The sequence below is a fragment of the Octodon degus genome, unplaced genomic scaffold (genome assembly GCF_000260255.1).
Source record: "Octodon degus isolate 3935 unplaced genomic scaffold, OctDeg1.0 scaffold00236, whole genome shotgun sequence".
Taxonomy (NCBI): domain Eukaryota; kingdom Metazoa; phylum Chordata; class Mammalia; order Rodentia; family Octodontidae; genus Octodon; species Octodon degus.
In genome coordinates, this window is record NW_004524812.1 from 1,036,699 (window position 1) to 1,063,032 (window position 26,334).

Consider the following 26,334-nt stretch of genomic DNA (forward strand, 5'->3'; position numbering starts at 1 on the left):
ATATTTGATTCTCGTATGTTAAACTTTACCTACATGACCATCAATGGATCTCTTTTCCCCATTTATCAGTGGACTTCACCTTAGGGAATGGGAGAAACAAACATTGTTATTTGTAAGTCAAGCTCTCAAACTCTCTGAACACTAATATAACTAAAAAGATAAAGTAAAATCACAATAAGATATTGAAGTACTTAGGAAATTTGTTGTTAAAGCAGACAGCCTTTAAATAAATCTAATCTAAATTTATGCTTTCAAGCCATGTAAAACAATAGCATATGCAAATATTATATGTCTCTAAAGGATTTTAACAAGAGTTATGTGCTTGTTAAGCAGCTGGTTGCACTAACATGTATATTTAATCATAACTAAAGCATTATATATAATTACATCCCTAAATTCAATTTGCCACTAGTTTCCTCATTTTTACCTAAAAACTTTTGTCTTCATGAAATCTGTGTCTGTAGATATTCCTCTGTTTTTACTTCCCTTACCTCAAACATGTTTCTTTTTAATGTAAGTAAATCCTTAAAGGTTTAACAGACTCTTAGTTGTGTAGTTTCTTTGGCTTAGAATTTTGCCTTGCAAAGTAAGGAAATATATATTTTTAAAATATCATTGCCAAAGCAGTAAAATGCCATGTAAAGCCATTCCAAATGTTTTCTGTATTAAGACAAGGATTAGTCTCCACTTTCACATTCAGAAATAATTAAATCATCATAACTTAACAAAATTTCAGCAAAGCCCAAAATAAGCAACACTTCTGCTTCAGGAAGGATAAAAGAGATAGTTTTTCTGTATTTCGCCTACAAAGTACAACTAACAACTAATGGTTGTTAGTTGGTCCTCCAAATTGTTAAGAAAGCCAGATTATTTGGCATCAGAACTCAAACTCAGGACCTCATGCTACCCAGGCAGAAACTGTGCCACTGAGCTATATCCCCGACCCTAAGAACACTAAAATTTATTAAAAGACCAACTAAACTATGGTCTTCAGGACCCAAGACACAACACAGTGGTGAGTTCTCTGGGTATTTTATTTTTTGCATTATATATTCCAAACATGAGGCTGAGGAAGCTGACAAGCTAGAACTAAAAATAAATGCCAAGAACAAAAGAAGACAAAAAGAATAAAAAAGCCTCTTCACTCAAGCCAAAGTACCAGGCAAGGGACAGAATAGCAAAACAAACATCATTTACACAATAATCATTCTACCTCTAGCTAAATGCTAAAATGTGCCACTCCATCAGTCACCAAAGGCTTAACAGGGAGCCTACCTGTCTATTTTCACAATAGCCACTATAAAGAACAATGCAGCATCCACTGGAATGGCATCAGAAAACAGTTAGTAGAGATCTGGGATTTTCACCACTACCTGTAGCTACATAGCCATTCCTCCCTCATCGTGTCTGTAGAGGGTGTGTGGGGTGCAGTAACAAGGTACCCTTACCACTCTCACCGAAGGAAGTATCATGGGAGGCCCAGAGCAGAACTAAGAAGCCCATTCTCACTCCTCAGTATGAACAATCACTCCTCTTGGTGTGAGTGCAGGTCAACTGGAAACCTAAAAGTCTAGACACATATGGCGGTAGCGAGGTAGCATCCTCCTTCCCTGCAATAGAGAGGGATCAGCAGAAGCCAACTAAAACAGAATCTTTCAGGAAGACCCAGAATGTGTTGATATAATACCCAAAAGGTCTACGTTCTCAAAGTAAAATCATTTACCATATCAAGAATCAGGAATAAAAAAAATCAATAGATAACACAAAGTTAACACTGATGTTAGAAATACAAAAAAGTAAAACAGCAATCCTAAAAATGTTTCATTTAGCAATTATGAACACACTTCAAAAATGTATGTCAGCATAAAAATATAAAGTCTCAGTAAAGAAATAGAAAGTATATAGAATAATTAAGTGCAACTTTCAAAACTTAAAAGATACAATAATCAAAACAAAATACAGAGAATACAATTGCTTAACAAAAGGGACAGGAAATAATGAGTGAATTGGAATACTGAACAACATTATTTTTTATGTATTTAGTACAGGGTCCACAGAGTCTCACTATGCAGATCGGACTTATAGTGATCCTCCTGTTTTCAGCCTCCCAAGTGCTGGGATTATAGGGACACGCCACCACACTCGGTCTCAATCAGTCTCAGCGAGACCCAGGGGTGCGTCCGTCACACCACACTGGAGATCAATCCTGGTCCCTGCCTCTGCATAAACAGGTGCTTTAATCCACTGAACTATCTGGCTGGCCATCCAAACAATATTATTACCTAGCCTGAAAAAGAGAGAATACATAGTGGAAAAAATGACCAAATTATCAGGGACTTCTTTAGACTATAACTAAAGATCTAACCTGCAGGTCATCAGAGTCCCAGGAGGGAGAAAGCAAGTAAGGCTGAAAAGTACAGCAGTCTCCCTTTATGAGCCAGTGATATGTTTAAAAACTCCCACAGGGTGCCAGAAACTGAATAGTGCTCAACACCATATATACTGTGCTTTTCCTCTATATGTATACCTATAATAAAGTTTAATTTATAAATCAAGCACAGAAACATTAATAATAATCAACTGTAAGAAAAATGAATTATTACCTCTTTCTTTCTGGCTTACTGTACTGGTTGATACACTGTGTCAAGTTGAGAAGTTTAGAAGTTTAATTAAGTGACCCAACAGAGAGCCAGGATTCGTAGTTTATAAACATCCTCATCCTGTGCAAGAGGAGGGCACGTACATTGTGTGAGTTGTACACCCCAGCCCCAAGGTAGCTTGTTTATAATATGAGGAAGGGAGAGAGGCTGGCTAGAAGCGGCAGCTGCTGCCCTTCCCTTTGCTCCTCACTGTTTACTGCTACCATGAACTGCTGCTTTCTGCTATGTGCCACTGTGCCTGGGAGCCAACTGAGTACAGACTGAAACTTCCATGAACTGTGAGCTAAATAAATCTTCCCTTCCTTCATTTTGGGTGTTGGGTATTTTGTCCCAGCAATGAGTGAAAAGTAACTGAGACACTTACTTTAACATAAGTACTGTAATATCTTGAAAGTCTATCTGACAATGGAGATAGCTACTAAGTGGCCAAGGGCACAGCAATGTATACACAATGAATATGCTCGACAAGGAGATAATTCACATCCTAGCCAACATGCAGTGGGACAGCACCACACTACTCAAGATGGTGCAATTTATAACACGCATTGCTTCTTTTTGAGTTTTCCATGTGACATGAACTGCAGTTGACCACAGGTAATGGAAACCATGGAAAGCAAACCTGCAGATAAGGTGAAACTATAGTACTTCCAGGAATAGGAAACCTATAGATTCAAGAAATCATGCAAACCTCAAATAGAATAAACCTAAAAATTCTACTCTGAATCATATCATACTCAAACATTTGAAAATTAACAAAATGTCTTGAAAACAAAAATGACACCTTATCTATAGGTGAGAAACAAATCACATGATAGCAGATTTTTTCCTCAGAAACCATGGAGCCATAAGGAGGAGATACACAAGATTTTTTTTAAGTACTGAAAGATAAAAACTGTCAACCAAGAACACTAATAATATTTCAGGAATGAAAAGAAAAATGAAAACATTCTCAGATGAAGGAAAACTAAGAACATGTTGCCAGTAGACCTACCCTGGGAGAGGAAGTCATGGGAGTTATCGAATCTGAAAGGAAATGATAAAAGAATCTTGGAACACTAAGAAGGAAGAAAGAAAATGATAAGAAAAATATGAATAAATATACAACAAATTTTCCTTCCTTCTCCTGACTTCTTGAATTATATTTTTAATGATAAAAGAATTTTATATCTTCATTCTGGAAGTGGGTCTACAAATCTACAATGTGATAAAATGGCATAAAGCTATACACATGCATTTACCAATGTCAATCTCTGGGCTTGCAAAGTGTACTATAGTTACATAGCACATAACCATTGGGAAAAAAATGAGTAAAGAATATCTGAGATCTCTATCTTTGAAAATTTCCAGGATTCTTTATTTATTTCAAAAACTTTTTTATGTCTAACCAAAACCAGGCTAATTCCTAATACTGAGGTAAATAGAAAACAAATCTTATCAATAAGAAGCAATTATTTTTAGTCTGATGATCATTTTCTCATTTTGTGTTTCAGTTATTTGTCCAAACAATTGACAAAAATAATGAATAATTTGACTGCCAAAAATGTGCTGTATTACTCCATAACTATTAATTTTTGACTTTTACTTATCTTATTCTTCTATTTATTCTTTTATGTATTTAGTACCAGGTCTACAGGGTCTCACTATGCAGATCAGACTCATAGTGATTCTCCTGTTTTCAGCCTCCCAAGCGCTGGGATTACAGGCTTACCCCACCATGCCCAGTCTCAATCACTGTCTCAGCACGCCCTGGGGACAGGGCTGACACGGCATGCCAGGGATCGAACCCCGGTCCCTGCCTCTGCCTAAGCAGGCGCTTTAGTCTGCTAAGCTATCTGGCTGACCTTCATTTCTTCTTCTATAGATGTTGTTTCATTTAAATAAAGCAGTTTTAAGACTAATTTTAAATTTTTTTAAACTTTATTTTAGACAGGGTCTCACTACACAGTTTAGACTCATCATGAGCCTTTTGTCTCAGCATCCCCAGCACTGCGATTACAGGCCTGTGCCACCACACTGTTTCAGTGTCCCACACAGTGCACCAGGAGTTCTGGGCCCAGCATGGCAATGGTATCGGGAATCAAACTCTGGGCCTTCTGTTTGCCAAGCAAGCACTTAGACCACCAAACTATCTCCCTGGCCCAGAAAAATATTTTTTTAATGTATTTGGTATAGAGTCTGACTATGAAGCTTGGACTCAGTGATCCTCCTGTTTTCAGCCTCTGCAGGGCTGGGATTACAGGCATGCCACCACACCCAGTCTCCTCTGGCTCATTGGGCTTGGGGGAGGGGCCAGCATGGCATGTGGTGCCAGGGATCAAACCCCAGTCCCAGCACTTGCCTAAGCAGGCGCTTTGTCCTCTGAGCTATCTCACTAGTCCTAAGAAAAATAAATTTTAACTAACAGCCAAAGCTCTTGTGACACCCAGATAATTACCATTTCTACAAAGTAACAATATCCAGCATTCATTGATTCTTATATTCTAGATACTGTACTAAACACAATGAAATGACACAGTAGCAAGCAGCAGAATCAGATTTGAAATACAGCTTACAGGTCACACTCTAAGCCACAACTACACTATAATCTTAAGTGTATATTAACTACCATTTCATATAATGAATAAATACCATTGTGCTGATGTACAATTTATATATGTCACTGGCCCATGCTGATGTATATTTAATAATTCTTCTTACCTCCAATATTACAAATTGTGTTAGGTATTTCTATTAGTATTTCAACCAGATTAGAAAGTAGAACAAATATTTTTCAATAGCTATATCTAGGAAATCTTGAGAACTGAGTTTGTGTCTTCCTGCCACTTTCTGTAATGAGACTATCCTAATATATTATGACAGTATGTCTTACTATGATTTATGAGGTATGATCTAAATGTAAAGTGAATGTTTCAGTTTTTAAAAATAATTACAGTAAGATGCATTGCATTACCCCCATCTGAAGACTCCCGCTCCTTTGAACACTTATCTCACCACTCTTGCCACTTCCTGAAGCAGTCCGGAAGTCCTCTTTCAGGAGTGCCTTTGTGAAGTGTGATCAAAACTTAGATAAATACTACTGCCAAGTGAATGGAAAGGCAGAGCCATAAATACATTGCAATGCGCCTGCATCCACCCTATTTGCCAGATCTGTTGCTCTGGAATCACTAGCTCTTCTCCAAAGTCAAAATGACCAGGAGAGGTAAACATTTTGAATCAATTCAAGACATTGAGGCAGCCACAGCAGTGGAATTAAAGCCACTCACAAAAAAGGACCTCTACAACTGCTTTAGAAAGTGGCAATGGGAGAACCACCAGCTTGGAGGACTCCCCTCCTGTCCCTCTCTCAGACAGGAGCTTTCTTTCCCTCAATAAATATATTCTGCTCATTAAAAAAAGTGGTAACAATAGTGGAAATGTATGTTTAAAGTAAGTGAGATTATTCTGAGAAGGACTGGTGGCAAGGTGTCTTTTATTGTAATTTGTTATTTAAATAGTGTATTTTTAATCACAACTTGTATGAGGATGCCAAAACTGATTGTTACAGATTTTCATGCTGCTGTAGGAGCATAAGAAACATATGACAAGAAAAGAGGAAAAAATGTTGGCATAAAGTTTATGAGATTTTTTAGCAGTAACAAAGGAACCAACGAGGAAGTACACATTTTTATTTGGGAAAACACACTTAAGTTTTCAAATCTATATAAAGTTAAATGATGTTGAAATACAAGTATGTCACAGAGTAGATATTTACACATTTAATTGTACACCACTGAGACAAATATTTGGAGGTCAGGTTTCCTAAAAAGGATTGAACAAATATTGCAGACTCAAATCAGCACATATTAAATGAACTCAAATGAACACCATTTAAACCAGAATTTTCCTCCAACTCTTAGGAGAAAAATAAATGCTAACACAAGTTCTCCTACCGAAGGAATGTGTTTCTGTAGTTCTTGACAAAAGGAATAAAAGAAAAAAATATATTTCAGAAGCTGTAAATTGATTCAAAAGCCTGGGTTAAAATTATTTCATGACACCCCCTCAGCAATATGTACTTGTTGCTCTTGAAGAAATACACTTATGCCTGACTACACAAATGAGCTACTAATATAACAAATCTTGCCATGTGTACATACTCTATACAAGGTCAGAATTTAAGGTTCTTCTCTTATGCTTTCCAGTTTTAGATGAAGTTTAATGTACTATAGAGCTCTGACTATTATATTCCTTTGTGCTTTTACCAAAATACAATATACTATATTAGTTTGTTTAAAAAATATTGAACAAATGACTCCCAAATGTATAAGGAGGGTTCATGCTTCATGGTAATTTGTCTACCCTCTGAATACTGGCAAAATAGCACAAGCTTTAGCTGCTATCATGTTCTCAGTTACTTTGGAATTTTTACAGTTTACTGGTGTAACATGAGACCTTATGCAATTATCTACAGTATGTCATGACTAATACATGAACATTACTAATATTAAAAGCTTTTTGCTTGTGCTAACTTTTTCCATAAAGGAAAACTCTGAAATTATTATGGTAACTATTATGGGAACTGGAAGTATATATCTTGTGTTTTCATCTTTGACCAAATTATGAGACCCCATCAAGCTCATATATTTAAATTGACAATATTAGATAATGTGTCAGTATTATGATCCATTCAGCCTACATGTCAGTGGTCCTACAAGCCAAATACAATGCAAAAATTCATCTTTACTACATCAGTCACCTACTTGAAAACTACTATGGTTCTCCTCAGTAGCCTATTATTCAAGTTTTTTACTTTCTGGTGCGATTTTTCTGCTTTCTGTTTTACTGCTCATAAACTGAATATACAACTAAAGTCTCATATACAATTTTATCACTCCCTTTTTCACACTCCCTACACCTCGAATATTCTCTCCTATTAAAATGCTACCCAACAGTGAAGGTTATTCCAAAGCCTAATTCCTTGGTTAAATTTACATTGATCATTGCAACCTTTTCTACACCTTTGCCACCTTTTTTTCAATCAGAGTTTTCATGTTTATAAGTACCATCCATCCAATAATATATTGTAAGTTCCATGAAGATAGATGTCTATAGATGCTTCTCTTGGCATTAGGTTATGCATCTTTCTAAAATTATGAGTTGAGCTAAATGATTCCTAGGGAACCTCATAATTCTAAAATTTTAAATATGTACATCTTATACTTCTTATCACTTGAATATTTAAGCATCTGATATTTATTTCAAATTGTCCTACTTTACCAATGTCTATTATAAAACTGCTTAGTCCTAGCTACTGGAATGTAAGTAGTGTATTGCAATTTCTGAATAGTAAAAAGGAAGACCTGCCAGCTTGACAAAGTAGACTTAGTTCATAGGCAAAATAATCATTCGTTCATTCATTCATATTCTTATACATTTATTCAACAAATATTAAACTCAACTCTGGGCTAAGCACCATACCAGAAAATAGAAATAACTAGTTCCTACGGGGGCCCACAAAGCAATGGGAGAGATGGAGAAATAAAAACACCACTTATAATGAAGGATGTTAAAGAGAGACAAAAACAATATTATAGAAATATATGAAAGAAACACTTGACAGGAATTTTGAAGTAGAAGAGGTTTAAGGAAATCTTCCCATAGGAGGTGCCATCCATCTTGAACGCTGAAGGACAGGTGGTAGCCAGAATTTAAAGAACAGTAGTAAGTGAAAGAGCATGAGGAAAAGAGATAAGAAACCTGGTCAGTTCAGAAAACTACAAATGGTTGCAATAAAGCTGCGAGGTAGAATGCAGCACTGGGAGGGGTGTGAATGGAGCTAGACACAGGAAATAAATCATGATAAATGTCGTGTCAAACTGACACATTTGAGGTTTTATCCTGAAGGAAGTGGGTACACAATGTTATGGTGATATGATCTCCATATACTTGTAAATCATCAACCTGATCAAAGATTCAAGGTTTATATAAGAGACAAGGTGCAATACAGACTGCCGATCATCCATCAATACCCAATTCTCCCTTCTTAAAGAAAAAGAAATTTGAGGACTTTTTATTATTTCGTTTTGCTGGGCACATGCTCATGTGCTAAGGACAGTGTTTTCCAGCCTCCTTGGAAGCTAGATGTAATCTTAGGACTGGGTTCCAGCCAATGGGATATGTGTGAAAGTGATGTTTGCAAATATTAAATTATATCCTTAAACAGAAACAGTGTGTTTTCTTCTGCCTCTTTTCCACATTCATTTGGAAAAATGTGCCTAGAAAGGAACAAGAAGTGACACAATACTGTAACTGCCTCTTAGAAGGAAGGTAAGCCTTGGCCATTTTCACCAACACCTCTGGCCAAGAAGAACTCACTAATTTTGGTTGATTATTTTTTTTTTGGTGGTACCAGGGATCAAACACAGGACACTGCACTTGCTAGGCAAGAATTTATTCCACTGAGCTAGCTCCCCAGTGTCGATTAATTTATATAAAATATTTTATTTCCTCTCAGTGAAATAAGGTACTGCTCTAAATAGTAAGGCTAATTAAAGCCAGTGATTCTACCTTATTTGCAGATGAAGCCAATCTGTAAGAGGTAGCTGGGTCTAATCTACAAATAAAGTCCTAAACCATTCTAGGCTCTAATTTAAGCACAAAATTAAACTCTTGTAAAGTAATAGTTGATGAATATACTATAATTGGTACATTTTTAAGTCAGTAAGTATTTCATGCCATAGAAAACACAATATTCTCATGACTCTTTTCAAAATGGTAGGATGAGTTTACCTTCAGACCTCTTCAATGGGTAAAAATTTGACTTGCCTTAAGTGAGCAGATTTCTAAAATCTTTCTGCACTGCCCAGTATCATGAAGGTTTAATAAACAAAATTTAGCCATGAGAAAAGGCAGCCCCATAATATAGACATTTAAGTTTACAAATTCAAAATCCTTTCTTTCAGCTCCATGGCGCCAGCGTCCTTGACTCCAGGTCATGTCAATTGCCTTACTAATCCTATCACAGCTTTAGTTATAAAGCTGTACTTCCATCTAGTTAATATAATGATACATTCTGTTTTCTTTCTGTGAAAGTAGCATCACTGTGTCTGATTCTGCGCTACCCACCAGTTGTGAGATCACCACATTTTTGCCACATATGGACAAAAAGAGAATCCATCTAAGGAAATAAAAAATATACTGGAGAATTGATAGCCGACCATTTCAAGTGAATCAATCTAATTTCAACTGAAATGTCAGCATCTGAGTAGGTCCAAGAACATAACTGTCCTAATGACTTTCTTATCAGCAAGACGCAGCAACCAACACTCACAACTCTAAAAAGGAAAGGTTTATTTTGGCTCACAGTTTGTAGAGGTTTCAATCCTTAGTTGTCTAGTTCCAAGACAGAATGGCATGTCAGAGGGGCATAGCAGAGTACAAACAATTAATGGCTTGGCAGTAGAGCAGAGAGGGATCAAGGGGTGAAAGAGATGTACCCTTCCAGGTCATGACCCCAGGACTCACCTCCTTCAACCAAACTTCATCTTCCAAATTAGATTTAGCTATAAATTCAGAAGTGCCCTCATCCACCAATAAGTATCATGCCCCCATGATCCAATCACCTCCTTAAAGCCCCATTTATGACCACAGGAGGCCTTAGGCTGCACATTTATATATAAACAATAACATTCTAACCCTGGCTCCCAAAACCCTTACTAGCACCACTTTCTGAAAAATGCATTTCATCTGTCTCTAACAGTTGCCAAAGTACAAACAATCTTAGCACTGATGAAATGTCCAAGTCCAAAATCTACTCTGAGACTTAAGTAAGTATTAGCTTCAAGACCCTTTAAAAATGAAAAGTTAATTCTGACATACAAAGGTGCAGGGTAATCATTCCCATTCAAAACAGGAGAATAGGGGTTTATACAGGAATGGGACCAAATCAATACTGATATTCAGCAGGTCAAGCAGTATATCATATAGATCCGTGTCTTACACACACATGCAGGGTAATCTGTGCTATGATATGAACTTCAACGGGCTTCTGTGGATCTACTATTAAGCCCTAAAGCTGACTGTAGCCCTCACTGCCACTCTCTTGGGCTCGATTTGTTTGGCTCTCCTGTCATTCCTCAGATATTCCAAAAGTTCTTGGCTTTTCCAACATCCTGGAGTTCTCCATGATGGTGACTTCACATTTACAGCTTTACAAATTGTCCTCTCATTGGCACAATGCTGGCCTCACAGGACTTCTGAAATCGGGGGGGGGTGAACCTTCCTGATCCCACAACTCCTGCACTCTGCATGAATATAAAACCACTATCACATGGATGTTGTGAAGGTCTATTATTAGCTGGAGCACCATCCAGGTTTCTTTCTACCATGGCTATGAGAATCTCTGAGTGCCTGGATGGCTGAGTGCTATAAACTGAATCCCAATTAACAAATTCCCATCCCCTAGGCTGCTGCCATTCTGAAGTATCATGCCTGGGACTTTTTTCTCAAATCCTGTCACCTTTGCAATTTCAAGCACTAGAAGGCTGGGGCCTTATTTATTATTTCCTGTGGCAATATTTTCTATTATCCTGTTACAAAGTGTGTGATTTCTTTTTAAATCTTACACTATTTAGCAACCAAGTTCTTTGCTCCATCTTTGTAGGCCCCAACTTTATCATAGCTTCTCTGATCCAAATAAAAAAAAAAACTTGTAACACAATTCAGCTGGGCCATATTCTCTTAATTCTCAAGGTAGAGCTTATTAAAAACAAATCCTTAAAACCAGCCATGCTACTGCCTCAACATTAGACTTAAAATTTCTTCTGCCAGACTGTGTCACTGCTTTTAATTCCAACCTCACACAGTGTCTCTAGACATAAGCAAAATGCAGACAAATTCTCCACCAAGGCATAACACACAGCCTTGAATCCAACTGCCAACTCAGTCCTTGTTCCCAACTGAAATCTCCTGAGTCTGGTCTTTACTGGTTGTATTTTGATCAGAATCCTGGGCTTCTGAGCCATGACTCCACTCACAGCTTTCTAGGACTGTTCTGCCGTTGGCATCTTCAAACTCCTCCAGCAAACCAGTTCCAAAGACTTCTAAAGCACCTCACTCTGCTGTTACAAAAATCTGAATTATTTTCTCATTACGGATACACAATACATGACACCCACAACTCTAAGGAGGAAAGGCTAATTATGGTTCACAGTTTAAAGAGGTTTCAGTCCATAGTCAGTGTTCTCAAAGACAGAGCGGCATGGCAGAGGGGTACATGGCGTGACAGGAAATAGAGATAAAAAGAGGAGAGAGGGAGATTAACCATTTGAGGAGGTGCCCCCATTACCCATCTCCTCCACCCAGGCTTCATCTCCCAAATCAGACTTACCTATGAACTCATCAGAGGACTAAGCTACTGATGATTACTATGCTACCAAGGATCCAGTAATTTCCCTAAGCTACATGGTAAGTGTATAAGGCTCTGAGGGAACATCTATATATAAACTATAACAATAGAGAAATTATAGCAATATTTCAAAATCATTCCAAAATGTAGCAAAAGAGAACGAACTAAGATTAATCTATTTCTTTTCTTAATTTTCTTTTTTTATTTTTAAAGCATATAAATTAAAACAGAAAAAATTACAAGTGATACAGATTTTCACTTAACAAATATGAATTTCATAATATTTATTATAATACATAGTGTTGTTATCCAACTAGTTATTCATATTACCAGATATATGCATGTAAATTTGGAAGAAGAAAAAAAAGAAACGTATAAGAAATTAAGAAGAAGGGGCCGGGGAGATGGCTCAGTATAATAAGTGCTTGCCTGGCAAGCACAAGGGCCTGAGTTCAATCCCCGGTTCAATCAAAAAAAAAAAAGAAAAGAAATAAATTAAGGAGAGAAAAAATATAAACAATCGAAAAAAGAGACAGAACTAAGTATTATCTGCTTCTTTCCATAGACCAGCAGAAATACACGGAACAATTGTCCAAATCATCCCGCTTACATACATAGATAAATCTCTTTCCCCCACTCCCTCTCCTGTCCTCTTCAGCTCAGTAACTCTTTCCTTTTGAATAAGTTCTTTTCCCAGTATCTATTGTACCTTTCAGAGTCCGTTTTTCTCTTTCAGGTTTTCACACTAAGGAGACAATGCAACATTTGCACATGTAGGTCTGATTTATTTCACTTAAGTGTATGTTCTCCAATTGCATTCATTTACTGAAAAAGTATCCTGTTTTATAGCTGAATGATACTCCATTGTGTAAAAATACCATATCCTCTTTAGCCAGTCTTTAGTTGATGGGCATCTGGGTTGTTTCCATGATTTAGCTATGGCAGATTGACCCATTTCAAAAGACATCAGAGATATTCTTTAGGATTTAAAGTTATGTTCTAAAATCATGAAAAATAAATAGTAACTGCTTAACCTGAAAAGTAACATTGACTATAACATTACTTTAATAATGATACAGAAAGAGCTTCTCTTTCCTAAGAGAGAGAGAGAGAGAGAGAGAGAGAGAGAGAGAGAGGTTTAGCTTTGTAAATTACACTAAAGTACAGTCTTTGACTATAATATGAACTATATTTTTTTTCAATTCATAGCCATCTCTTTTTTTATTTTTTCCATAATTTTATTGAGAAACAAATAGCAATGAGAGAGTTTCAAACCAAATTGGTAGGACAGTTTCAATAATTAACACATGGCATACATTCTTCCTAGTGGTTAATTACTGTACAACATGCAGACATGATATCCTATTTACAAACACTATTACAACAAATCCCTCTATTCATTAAGAGAATGTAACTATATATCTATCCTAACCACCCTGAATACACAGATACAAAGTGGACATTCATCTGTATCCCCTTTTTTAGTTAAGTTCCGTTATTTAAATATTATAGGTGTGTAAACTCAGCAAAGTATTCTAAAAGAGTCCAGTAGCCCATAATAGTGTAGAATCTTCCTCTTGACTGGCAGTGTCAGAAATTGTTGACCTGAGTCCCCTACAGCTCAACATAACAGCATGGCTTTACTTCTTATACTTGTTTTTATACTTTTCTGCTGGATGGTTACGACCAAGGTAAAGCAGGACCTATGCAACAAGAGTTAATGATAAATGACTGGCTACTGAATAAAAATTTTAAACTGATGATTTTTGAATATAAAATTCTTACTAGTTAATCAAAAAAATAATATGAACTATATATTTTTGTGATCCATGAGTGGCTGCAGAGTGGCGGCAGACTAAATGGCTGAAAAATTTAAATTCCAAAGTATTTCATAATATCTCTATATAATATCATGCTATATATTTTATAAGACATTTTCCACAAAATGCCACCCTATTTCTGATCCAGCCAAACAAAGGAGAAGTTGTTTTATCTTAAACATTTATCCAATGGCAACTTTCATCAGGCACGATCCTTATAAATAGCAAAAACAACAGTATTTACCCATAAAATTTCTCAGGTATTTCTGATTCCAGTACATTACAGAAAATGACAAAACAAAATAAAAAAGGGAGTTATAAATGAAGGATCACTTTGTAGTGAAATATAGATAGATAGATAGATAGATAGATAGATAGATAGATAGATAGAACACACAAATAGGATAAATATACAGTTACTTTCTCTTCAATGAGAAGATTTGTACTAATAGTGTTTAGATAAGATATCATGTCCACAACTTGTACTAGGAATAACTACTACAAAGACAACAATATGCAATGTATTATTAATTATTGTAACTCTTCTACTAACCTGTTTTGAATCTGTCTCATTGCTATTTCTTTCTCATTAAAATTAATTTTTAAAAATTATGCTGCAAAAAAAAACAGAAAATGGGGGCCCAGGGAGATAGCTCAGTAGAATAGGCACTTTCCTGGCAAGTGCAGGGTCCTGAGTTCAATCCCCAGTGCCGCAAAAAAAGAAAAAAAACCAGAAAATAGCCATTAATGATAGTGGATTTATCAGTTTTCTTTTAAAATAGAAGTCTACCTTAGACTTAGTAATAATAATATTTAAATGTGCTAAATTATAATTACTAACATTACTTGCACAAATTAATAGATGGTGGTGTGTGGCAGCACATGACTATAATTCCAGAACTGTGGGAAGCTGAGGCAGGAGAATCAGGCTGGGCAACATAGTCAAGAACAAAAAAAGGCTGAGGATGAAGCTCAGTACCAAAGCTTTTTTCTTATCCCTAGTATTAGGGAAAAAAAAAAGGAGTGCATTTTACTGTGACATCTCTGTATATGTATATTAACATTTTTACGGCAAATGCATAATAAGCAAATTTATATAATGAGTTAGATTAAGAATTCAAAAATCAGATAAATATATAATCATTTGAAATAGTGGTCACTGATAAAAATAAAACTTAAAAGAAGGAGTTCTAAAACAATTTGGAGCTAGACTAAAAAGAACATCAGTAAGGTCTGAGTTACACTGAGCACAGATCTATGAATATTTTGGCAGGTAAGCAGTAATACAGTACCAGCAGGCACGCTAGCTCTATCTTTTCCATGGCCGTATTGTTTGAAAATATCTTTGTCTTGTGCGTGGTGATGAAAATGCTCTCAAACTGTGGTCTTAGTTGCACAACTTGGTAAAGATATCAAAATCCACTGAACTATGTACACTTCAAATGGCTGCATGAGCTCAAGTGTCAATTCCATTCTTAAAACCACATGTTGTAAAATCAAAGATTGTATCAAAAACATTTTCCCGGTTCTCAATATAAAGGATTCTCAGTTTTATTTCCCTTCTAAGTTGTTTTCTAGTTCAAAATAAACACACACATGTACAAGCAAACATCTGTGCACATGTACACAGAGCTCTGAACATTAAAATATCCAGAAATACTTCTCTTGCTTTTCAGTAAGACCCCTTCAAAAGTGCCTTCTTCAAAATATCATGCCACCATGCTTCTCTAATTGTTCCTCTATATTTTTTCCAAATCTGTTTTCTATTTTTATTTATTAGTATGTGATTGTGCTGGCAAATAGCTCAGCGAATTAAAGCACCTGCAAGCAGGCACAGGGGCTGGGAATTCGATCCCCAAACCTGCTGTACCCGTCCCGTCCCTGGGGTACACTGAGAAGGCAATTGAGTCTGGATGAAGTAGTGCGAGCCTGGAGCCTGTAATCCCAGCACTTGGGAGGCCGTAAACAGGTGGATCACTATGAGTCCGATCTAGTAGTGAGACCCTGAACACCCTGTAGACCCTTCTCTTAAAAAAATATGTGTTTGTCATACGTAAGGAATGAAGGTACACATACATTGCACAACTTAATGCCTTTTTGCACCCCCTTTCCCTTCCCTTCCTCCCTGCTTCATCCATCTCTCTATCCACTTCCCTTTTCTTTGTATACGTGCCGATTTTACCTATCACACTCTGTCCTATATAATATCCTGGCAGAGAAAAAATGAAAAGTATTGTGGTTAAAGTACAGGTTAAAATTCCTAGGTCCTCCACTTATTAGGGCATAGGGTATAGGATATGCACAAGCAATCTAAACTTCCTTGTGCCTCAATTTCTTTATGTGTAAGTAGGGATAACAGTCCGAAACTCACAGAATTATTATTGTTTAAATGTGTTAATGCTCAGAAAGTACTTGTAATGGTGTCAGATTACGCTGAAAGGCATAATACTTTGTTACTGGTTTTCATTAACATTAGTATTAGCTTTCAACTGACCTCAAGTTCTTTGTAGCCCTTAGATAGATTGTAAATTATTTCAGAATAGTGCTTATGTTATCTCTCCTAGTAGAGTGCCTTTGTTTTGTATTTTAGGGAAGGGTCTACAGGGTGTTCAGGGTCTCACTACTAGATCCGACTCATAGTGATCCACCTGTTTACAGCCTCCCAAGAGCTGGGATTACAGGCACGTGCCACCACGCTCAGTCTCAATTGCTGTCTCAGCTTGCCCTGTGGGCAGGGCCAGCACAGCAGGCCCAGGGATTGGACTCCTGGCCCCTGTGCCTGCTTGCAGGCTCTTAAATCCGGTGATCTATTTGGCTGGCCTTGCCTTTTATGAGTTTTAAACAAATGTTAGGCAATGAATGTTTAAATTAATCCATATAAACCCAAAAACACTTAAAATTCCTTCATAAAACCAAAATGTATTTTAATACATACCAAATTTTATAAGAAGGTGCACAGGTATACAAATATCAATGGTATATCTATTGCTCAATGTCTGAGTTCATTTCATGAATTTAAATGCTAGATATTAAAGGATCCTCTGGGCTAAAGAGGTTTTTTTCATAACATTATGCTGAAGCACTGGATTTGAAACCAAAGGCAGCCTACTCCTAGCTCCACAATACATAACGTGACCCTCCTACAAGTTGCTGAATTTCACTGTGCATTCTATAGGAATGAATAAATGAAGAGAGTTCACTATGCTTCAAAAGAAAGATGCTTAATAAGATAAGTAAGGGTAGAGTAAGGCTAATTTTTTCTTTCTTTCTTTGTTTTGCAGTGCAGAGCATGAAACCCAGAGGCTCATGCATGCTAGGCAAGTGCTCTACCACTGAGCCATTTTCTCAACCCTTAAATACTTTTAAGATTACTGTTTACCTTTCAAAGATACTAATAATGATCATTACCTATAAATGTAAGTGATGCTGCTAACAAAAAAAAAATCTCATTAGCATAGTGAGCTAAACTTGTTAAGCCCTTTACCTTAATAATTGCTGCAAAACCCTGCAAACATACAGTATATAACCGATATGTCACCAGTTGTCCTTTCTATGTACCATGTTTGAACTGGTCCTATAATAAAAGTTAACCCATAACAACTGAAATTCTACAGAAAAACATCATTCAAACAAAATTAGTCCTTTACTCAATGACTTAGGTCTTGCAAGTGCTTCAATATTTTCTTCTTTTGAGATTTGAAATCTGGAACAATTAGGAGATAAATCAGAAAATTTTGTGATCTCTTTGATAATCAGAAGCCCAAAAGTTTTCATGTTTAAAAGACAACATTCTATTACACATTTCCCTGCATTTTCTCCTTCAAAAGTCATATTAAGATTTAAATTTCTGTTAACACAAGCTGGATCTTATTTAAATACACACTGGATTAAGTAAAAACTCCACCATTTCTCTTGCATTCGATGTGATACTATATTTGGCTAAATAATAAGTTAAACCTTTGTCACAAAACTTCTTCTGCTCCAGAAATTTTCTACCACTACTACACAGTCTACTCACCATGTAAAAGAAACACATTCCAAAATGGAGCATTCCACCTGGGATTAATATAATATTTTAAAAAGAAATAATATTTTTCAACCATATTTCTATATAGTAATATTCGTGGTAAAGTTTCTAAAGTATATCTAAAGTTTTCAACTATTTTAGTCACTAATTTAAGAAAAGATTTAATAAAAAATAGTGATGTGCAGTATATGGTGTGAACTGTGCCTAATACTTTGTGGGAATGACTTCATTTAATTTATAAAACAGGAGAAAAGTCAAAACTCAGAGAGAGTAAATATGTTGCTCATTATGCTGCCGACAAGAAGCTGAGTCAGAATTTAAACAAAGCCTGTGATTCCAGAGCCCAAGATTTTAACTATTACACTATACTGCCTCCTCATTAAGAATTATCCCAGAGAGGGCCTGCAAATAGCTCAGCAGATTAAAGCACATGCTTAGGCAGAAGCAGGGATGGGGTTCAATCCCCAGCATGCTGTTTGCAGGCCCCACCCCCAGGGAGCACTGAGACTTCAATTGAGACTGGGTGTGGGGCAATTGAGACTGGGTGTGGTGCTGCGTGCCTGTAATCTTAGCTCCTGGGAGGCTGAAAAACAGGAAGGATCACTACAAATCCATTCTGTGTAGTGAGACACTGTAGGCCCTACAGACCCTCTGGAAAATATGTAAAAAAAAAAAGAAAGAAAAGAAAAAAGGATTATATCAGAATGGAACAGAAGCTGTTAAGAACTACTCAAAACTCTACAGGGTCTCATGACACAGATCAGACTTGTAGTGATCCTTCCTCTTTTTCAGCCTCCCAAGCACTGGGATTACAGGCATGCACCACCACACCCAGTCTCAATCTCCATCTCAGCGTGCCCCAGGGGTGGGACCAGCACAGCAGGCCAAGGATCGAACCCCTGAGCACTGCATCTGCCTAAGAAGTGCTTTAATCCACTGAGCTATCTGCCCAGCCCAATCTTCCCAGATCTTGACAAAATAGGCCCACTCTCTCTTCTCTTTGAGGTCTCAGCTCAAACATAACTTTCATTGAGAGGCTATATTTGTCAGATTCTCCAAAGAGAATAACCAATAGTATGTTCATGTAGATATACAAAGGACTTATTAGGGGAACTGGCTAACATATGACAGCAGCAGAAGAAACCCATGACAGACTGTCCACAAGCTGGAGATCCAGGGATGCTATAAGTGTGGATCAGTCCATGTTGGGCGACCTCAGAACCTGGAAAGCCTGTGGCATAACTCTCAGTTCTAGGGAGACCAAAAGCTTGAGAATCCGAGAGGCCATGATGTAAGTCTTAAAGCCCATGTCCAAAGGCCAGCAAGTCTGAAGTTATGATATCCAAGGCAATAGAAAAAGCCTGTCCCAGCTCTAAAAGAAAGACCAATTCACTTTCTATATTTTTTTTCTCTACAAGCAATTGGATGGTGCCCACCCACATTGAGGACAGATCTTCCCTACCTACTCCACTTAGACTCACAAAGTAATCCCTGAAAACCCACTCACAGACCTAAGCAAAATAATTTTATTACCAGGTTTTGTAGATATTCCTTAACCCAGGCAAGCTGCATCTAAAAATAGCCATCACAGAGCCCTTTCCATCTATATTTGCTTAAAGTAGTTCTTCCTAGTTTCCTGTCTCATATTCCCCTACTTGTTCTAACTTCAATCTCTAAGAGTCTTTTTCATTTGTTTACTTGTTTATGGACCTATAGCCTCCAGTAGAATAAAAGCAATGTGACAGTCCACAAGTGGGAGGATCATGCTTATAAGTTTTATCACTATGCCTAATACAGTGCCTTGACACACAGAAGGCACTCAACAGATTTTATAAAATAAAGAAGTAAACAAATGAATAATATTTAAACACTAGGCTGGGGATATAGCTTGGTGGCCTAAGAACCTGCCTGGCAAGCGCAAGGTTCCAAGTCCAATCCCCAGCACTGCATGTCGTGCCAGCCCTGGAACCCCAGGTGTGCTGTGCTGGCCAGTGAAACCAGGCATGGTGGCACATGCCTGTAATCCCAGAGCCGGGGAGGCTGAGACAGGAGGATCACTATGAGTCCGAGCCACATAGTGATACCCCGTACCAAAAGAATAAAAATTTTAAAAATAAAAATATAAAAATATTTAAACATTTGATTGCTATGAATATCTCTAATTTGAAAAAGCAATGAGCTTTTTTTTCCTAATTTTAAGATGTTTTCTCTAGGGCTTTTCAATTTCCCACACCCTTTCTACATTTTCTGAAATCTGCTGACTACTATCAAGTGGTTGTGTTATTTTATTAATTTTTTAATCTTTAATTTATTTATTTGATACATGGTCTCAGTACACAGCTCAGACTCCTCATGATCTTCCTGTCTCAGCCTCCCCAGCGCTGAGACTACAGGCATGTGTCCCATGCAGGTCTCAGTGGCCAGTTGGCATGGGGCCAGGACAGCATTTCGTACCGGGGATTGAACCCAGGTCCTTGAGCTTGCCAGTCAGGTGGCTTAGACTGCCAAGCTATGCCTCTGGCCTGTTGTATTGTTTCATAAAAATAAAAGTAGAATTCTGCCAACATATTTAGTAAACAAGAATAATGAGAAAGTTTTCACAGTATATTAGACTTCAAAAAAATAAAACTGAAAATTGGTTGGTCTCATTTTATTAATACAAGTAAAATTATATGATGAAATGTAATTTAAAATGTATAGAAATGTAAAAGATAATCCAATAGTCAATTTTAATTACATTTAGTAACATCAAAAATGTCCAGTCTTGGGGGGGGGCTGCAAATACCTCAGCAAATTAAAGCACCTGCAAGTAGGTGCAGGGGTCAGGGGTTCAATCCCTGGGCCTGCTGTGTCGGTCCCAGCCCCAGGGTGTGCTGAGACAGCAATTGAGACCAGGTGTGGTGGCGCCTGTGCCAGTAATCCCAGCTCTTGAGAGGCTGTAAGGTGGATCACTGAGTCCAATCTAGTAGTGAGAACCTGAACAACCTGTAGACCCTTCCCTAAAATACAAAAAAAAAGGTCCAGTCTTAAAACCTGAGTATGTACCAGGAGAGCTACAAAATACATATTGAGGATTCAAAGCAAAATGTTTAAAACTAACTTGAGTCCACCTTCATTTATCTTCCAGTCAAACAGTTTACTATATAATCACACTAGTGGTACTCTTAGTATTTTTTGTTTTGTCTCATTTTTTGGGGAGGCAGTCTCACTGTACAGTTGAGGCTGGCCTTGAACTCACTTATGCATCCCAGGTTGGCCTCAAACTCACAGCAATCCTCCTGTCTTAGCCTCTTCAGTGCTGAGATTACAGGTGTATGCCACCATGACCAGTCTCTTAGGATTATTTACACTAAATTTGTACTAAATTTAATTTACTAAGTTTAGACTTAGTAATAATAATCACAAAAGGAAAACTTAGGGACAAAATATTATACACTCTTTTCCTAGAAAAATGAGTTGCCAAAAACATTACAGATAGAATACTGGGTCTTTTACAGTTAGTATCCTTTCCTTACCACATTCTTTTTTTTTTAGTTTTGTGTGTGTGTGTTTGTGTAGGGTCTCACTACACAGCTCTGACTTCTAGTGATGTTCCTGTTGTCTGCCTCCCAAGTACTAGGATTACAGGCATAGGACACCACGCACTGGACTCCATCACCAGCTCAGCACGCCTGAGGGTGGGGGCAGGGCTGGCACAGCATGCAGTGCCAGGGATCAAACCCTGGCCCCTGTGCTTGCCTAAGCAAGTGCTTAGTCCTCTGAGCTATCTCGCCAGCTCTCCACATTTCACTTCTAATAAAATAAACTCAAGATTTCTCCAAATAAGGGCCGACCAGATAGCTCAGCGAATTAAAGCTCCTGCTTAGGCTGGGGCTGGGTTCGATCCCCAGCCTGTGGTGCTGGCCCCGACCCGGGCGTGCTACGATGGCGATTGAGACGGAGCGTGGTGGCACTCGCCTGTAATCCCAGCACTTGGGAGGCTGAAAATCAGGAAGGATCGCTCTGAGTCCGATCTGTGTAGTGAGACCCTGTAGACCCTATACCAAATACATAAAGATTTCATCAAATGAATTGGAAAAACAACATATCAGTGAAAAGTTACTAAATAGATAGTCAGTAGCCTTGTCCAAAGTACTTTCTTTATTTGTTGTTATTATCTTTTTAATTTTTTTCAAACCCTAGACTTTCAACAGATCACAGCGAGGGAGTTGCTCTGCTGCATACGAAACCCCGACCCAGAAGCAGGTCGTCTAGGAATAGTTTAGCACCAGGTTCCTCACCAACGTGCATTGTGTGACGGGCGAGAGGGTGTTCCCCTTTCGGGCCGCACCTCGTTTCCCAGGAAGAAGGGCTCTCCGCACAAGACCCCAGTCCCGAAGAGAGATGGGACGCGGGTTCACCGGTGGGGACGAGCAAGGAGACCAGCTATCCGAAGCCCAAAGTACTTTCTTTGGAACATCAAGAGTCACACCACACAAGTCAAAGTGTTCTTATATAGACAACAGATAAGAACTCTGGGAAATCGAAGCTGTTACTTATCTACTTTAAAAATGCATCATTTGGGAGAGTTAGCTCAGCAGTCCAAAGCACCTGCTTAGGCAAGCTTAAGCAGGTGCAGGGGACCTCGGTTCAATCCCCGGCACACATGCCCCGCCAGCCTTACCCTCAAGGCAGGCTGAGCCGCACCCCCCCAAAAAAATAGCATCATTTGGCCATATGCTAGGGCACATACCTGTAATCCAGCTATTTGAGATGCTGAGGCACAAAGATCAAAATTTCTAGGCCAGCCTGGACAACATGGTGAGAGCCTCTCTCAAATTAAAGATTTTTAAAAATTTTAGGTCCGGCCAAATAGCTCAGTGGATTAAAGTGCCTACAAGCAGGCACAGGGGCTGGGGATTTGATCACTGGGCCTGCCATGCAGGCCATGCAAGCCCCGCCCCTGGGGACAGGCTGAGACAGCAATTGAGACTGGGCATGGTGGCACACGCCTGTAATCCTAGCACTTGGGAGGCTATTAACAGGAAAATCACTAAGAGTCTGCTTTAGTAGTAAGACCCTGAATACCCTCTAGACCTTTCCCTAAAATACAGAAAAAAAAATTATTTATTCTTTATTTTTATTTTGCGGCACCGGGGATTGAACTCAGAATCTTGCACTTTATGCTACTGAGCTATGTCCTCAGCCCTATTTATTTATTTATTTATTTATTACAGAGTCTCCCTATGCAGTTAAAAATCCTCCTGTTTTCAGCCTTCACGGGGCTGGGATTCCAGGCATGTGCAACAGCGCCGGGTTTCAGGGCCATCACCACATGCAGTACAAAAGATTGAACTCGGGTCCTTGAGCTTGCCAGGCAGGCACTTAGACCACCAAGCTATCTCCCCAGCCCTCAAATTGTTTTTTAAAGGACTGAAGATTTGGCTCACTGCAAGACCCTGGGTTCGATTCCCCAGTACCATTTTATGAAAGTGCTTCACTTGCTATCGCAGCATAAACTATTCTTACTCAGTGCCTAAAGAAGTGGTACCAAGACAGTGAAATTTAGCCACTATCTTCATTCACAACTTTGTTTCTTCTAGAAGTGCCGCCAATTAGTGTACAGTGTGCCAATGCAACACCTTGCGACACACCATGCAAACACTTAAGCCTAAGGATACTAATTAATAAGAACTTGTAGTTAAGGGAGATAATATTTTTAGATATAAAATGATGTCATAGCTGCTTCATTCAGTTTTTTCAACTTTCAAATCGGAGCACTAGATATAGCCTATTTCCCAAAACACAGCTGGGTACGTCAGCATGTGCTTGTTCACTGGTATTTGCCTCCCCTTTGGCTTCTCTGCTCAATTTTCTTCACAGTAATTACAGCATGAAAGTGAGTAAATGAACCTCAGGCAAGGAACTAACAGGGCAACTGTATAGGGAGAAATTGTTATGGCTAAAGTAGTTTGTTTTGTTTTAAAGAACTATGAGGTTTTAAAATGCTGCTGCTGGACGGTATAGATACAAAGGAGATATAACTGTAAGAAACGGGAGCTTCTTAGGGGTGGGGGAGCTGGTACCCTCACAACAGAGAAAGATTTTCAATCCCAGATTCTCTTAATTCCCATTCAATGTGCTTAGTAACCCTAACCTGATGGCCATTTTCTCAAATCACTAATGCTTTCTTTTGTTTTTATTTTATTCGTACTGGTAATCGAACCCATGACCTCGTTGCTTCCCAGGCAAGCTCTGTGTCACTGAGCTACATCCCTGGCATCACTAATGTCTTAACTACATAAAACCTTGAGTATCCCAATTTACAGGTGGATAAATGGACCCAGGCATCATAAATCCCACTATTCCTCTCTCTGTGAGGCCTGCAGCAGTCAGGGAGGCTTAGGACCATGTACACTACTGCATATAAACATAAGAAGACACACACATTAAGCGACTATGGTTCTTGAACTAAGTTATATAAATCTGAAAAGAAATTTTAAAGTTCTTTTTAGCAGGTATTTACTAAAGGATGTATAACAAAGAAATTATTCCATCTCTTTTGGCAAATGGTAGGCTAAATTGTAAGCCACCAAGAAAATCATTAGTCAAGTGTCATAGAGGAAGAAGAGAAGGAAGAAGAGGAGGATGTTGGAAGAGGAAAGAAAAACAGAGTGAGCGGAAGAGTAAGATAAAGAGAAGATAAGACAAGACTAGACTAGACAAGACAAGACAAGACAAGACAAGACAAGACAAGACAGCCATCCAGCCTAGACCTTCAGAGCTGAAGACATTTGTAACTAACTTAAAAGCTTCCCAGAAAAAGAGTATGTTCCAACTTAGGAGCTAGCAGATTCCAAGTTAGAAGCCTCTGAAGAAGGGATTAGGAGGTACATTGCAAAAGCTGCCGGGTAGCAAGAACCACCCGGGCCGAAGTGGACAGAAGGACGCTAGACTATTCTGGCAGCATTAGCGACAACCAGGGAAGCACTAGAGAGGATGACAAAGAAACACGGAGAAACTGCTTCTGGACTCTGAGGAAACTCAGGCGTCCGACAGAGCCAGGGGGACTTGGAGATCAGAGAAATGCAAAGGTACAGGAACAAGGTCGCGCACCAGCACACGGGAGGAAAGGGACGGTTGCGAGGAGCGAAGCTGGTTCCCTGCCCCTCTGTCCCCGTGCACACTGCAACTCCTGGCAGAGTCGCGGCCGCGCACGGCTGGGTCCCGGAGGCAGAGAAGTGGCTGATGGAGCCCCCGTGACTTTAGGAGCCGCCTCACCTCGTGTGCTGTCCCGGCGTCCAGTCGCTTGCTCGCTGGCTGCTGCGCTCCGAGGGCCGAAGCGGGAGTCGCGCGGTGCAGCCGAGGCTCCCTCCAGTCCTTAGGCACCCGCACCTCCACACACTCCGCTAGCTCTGGCCACTTCGCCCTGTCCTCCAGCAGGCAGAGAGCACGGACCCTAACCCGAAAGCCACTCCGGTTATTCTCGGGAGTGCTTGCACAGGTTTCTCGAGAACTGGAGCTGAGCTGCTGCAGCCCCAGCGGCAGGAGCCTCAGCCTGACCTCAAGGGGGTGGGGGCAGCTCAGGAGGGGAGGGGAGGGGTGGGGAGAGTGGTGGGAGGGAGCGAGCGGGCGGAGGAAACATGGCGGCGGGGGGTGGCCCCGGCAGCGCCTGCGCGGGAGGCCGGGAGCGCTGGGGCTAGGACGGTGCAGGGGGTCCGAGCTGAACACCCCCGCACGCCCTTGAGCCACAAGGCTGTGCCCCAAAGCAGGCTGACCGCCAAGTGACCCTCACACCCCTGAAACCCGGACGTGGGCAGTGAGCACACACGTCTTCTCGTGCCCAGAAGGCAGAAGTGAAAACTGTCAAGTATCCAGGGAGGACAGTGCAGCAGTCCCAAGTGAGCCACTCTGAAGAGGTCACCCGTGCATCTTGGCAGCTGTGACTACCTCGGCCTCCTCATGGTGATAGCGGGGCCCGGGCAAAGAGATACTCTGGAAGCCTCTGCCCCAGTGGGGTCAGCACCTCAAAATAAACCCGTTTCACACACAAAAAGTGTTCATCACTTTTCTAGTCGGCTGCCTGCTTCATTTTTCCTCTTCCCTATGGGAGAAGAGAGTTCTAAGAAAGGAAGAACAACTACAAAAGCAGTAGTTTAACATTTTACTGAGACTCTACTATTAGCCAAGCACTGAGCTACTGACAGTCCCATACTGTTGTTATCTCCATTTTACAAGTGACAAAACTGAGGATGAAAGATTAAGCAACTCGACAAGGTTATGAAATTAATATTTGGCAAAACGGAACCCAGGATCCCAAGCAGTGTGATTCTGGTGCCACGCTCTTAATCTCTGGGCTGCACTGCTTCCAAGTTCTGGCGGGACTGCTCTGCTAACTCGGAATCTTCTTTTCTCGCTAGTGCTGTGAGCATAGCCCCCAACCAAAACCCCAGTCAAGCCAGT

General features: G+C 39.3%; 1 protein-coding gene across 1 annotated transcript in view; it reads right to left on the reverse strand.

Annotated features, from left to right (window-relative positions):
* The window catches only part of Klhl13 (kelch like family member 13), a 260,780-nt gene extending 235,378 nt beyond the window's left edge, over positions 1-25,402 (reverse strand). The window contains exon 1 of the mRNA XM_004645684.2: positions 25,153-25,402. The gene's annotated coding sequence lies outside the window, so the exon portion shown is untranslated. The remainder of the gene's footprint in view (positions 1-25,152) is intronic.
* Positions 25,403-26,334: the final 932 nt, after the last annotated feature.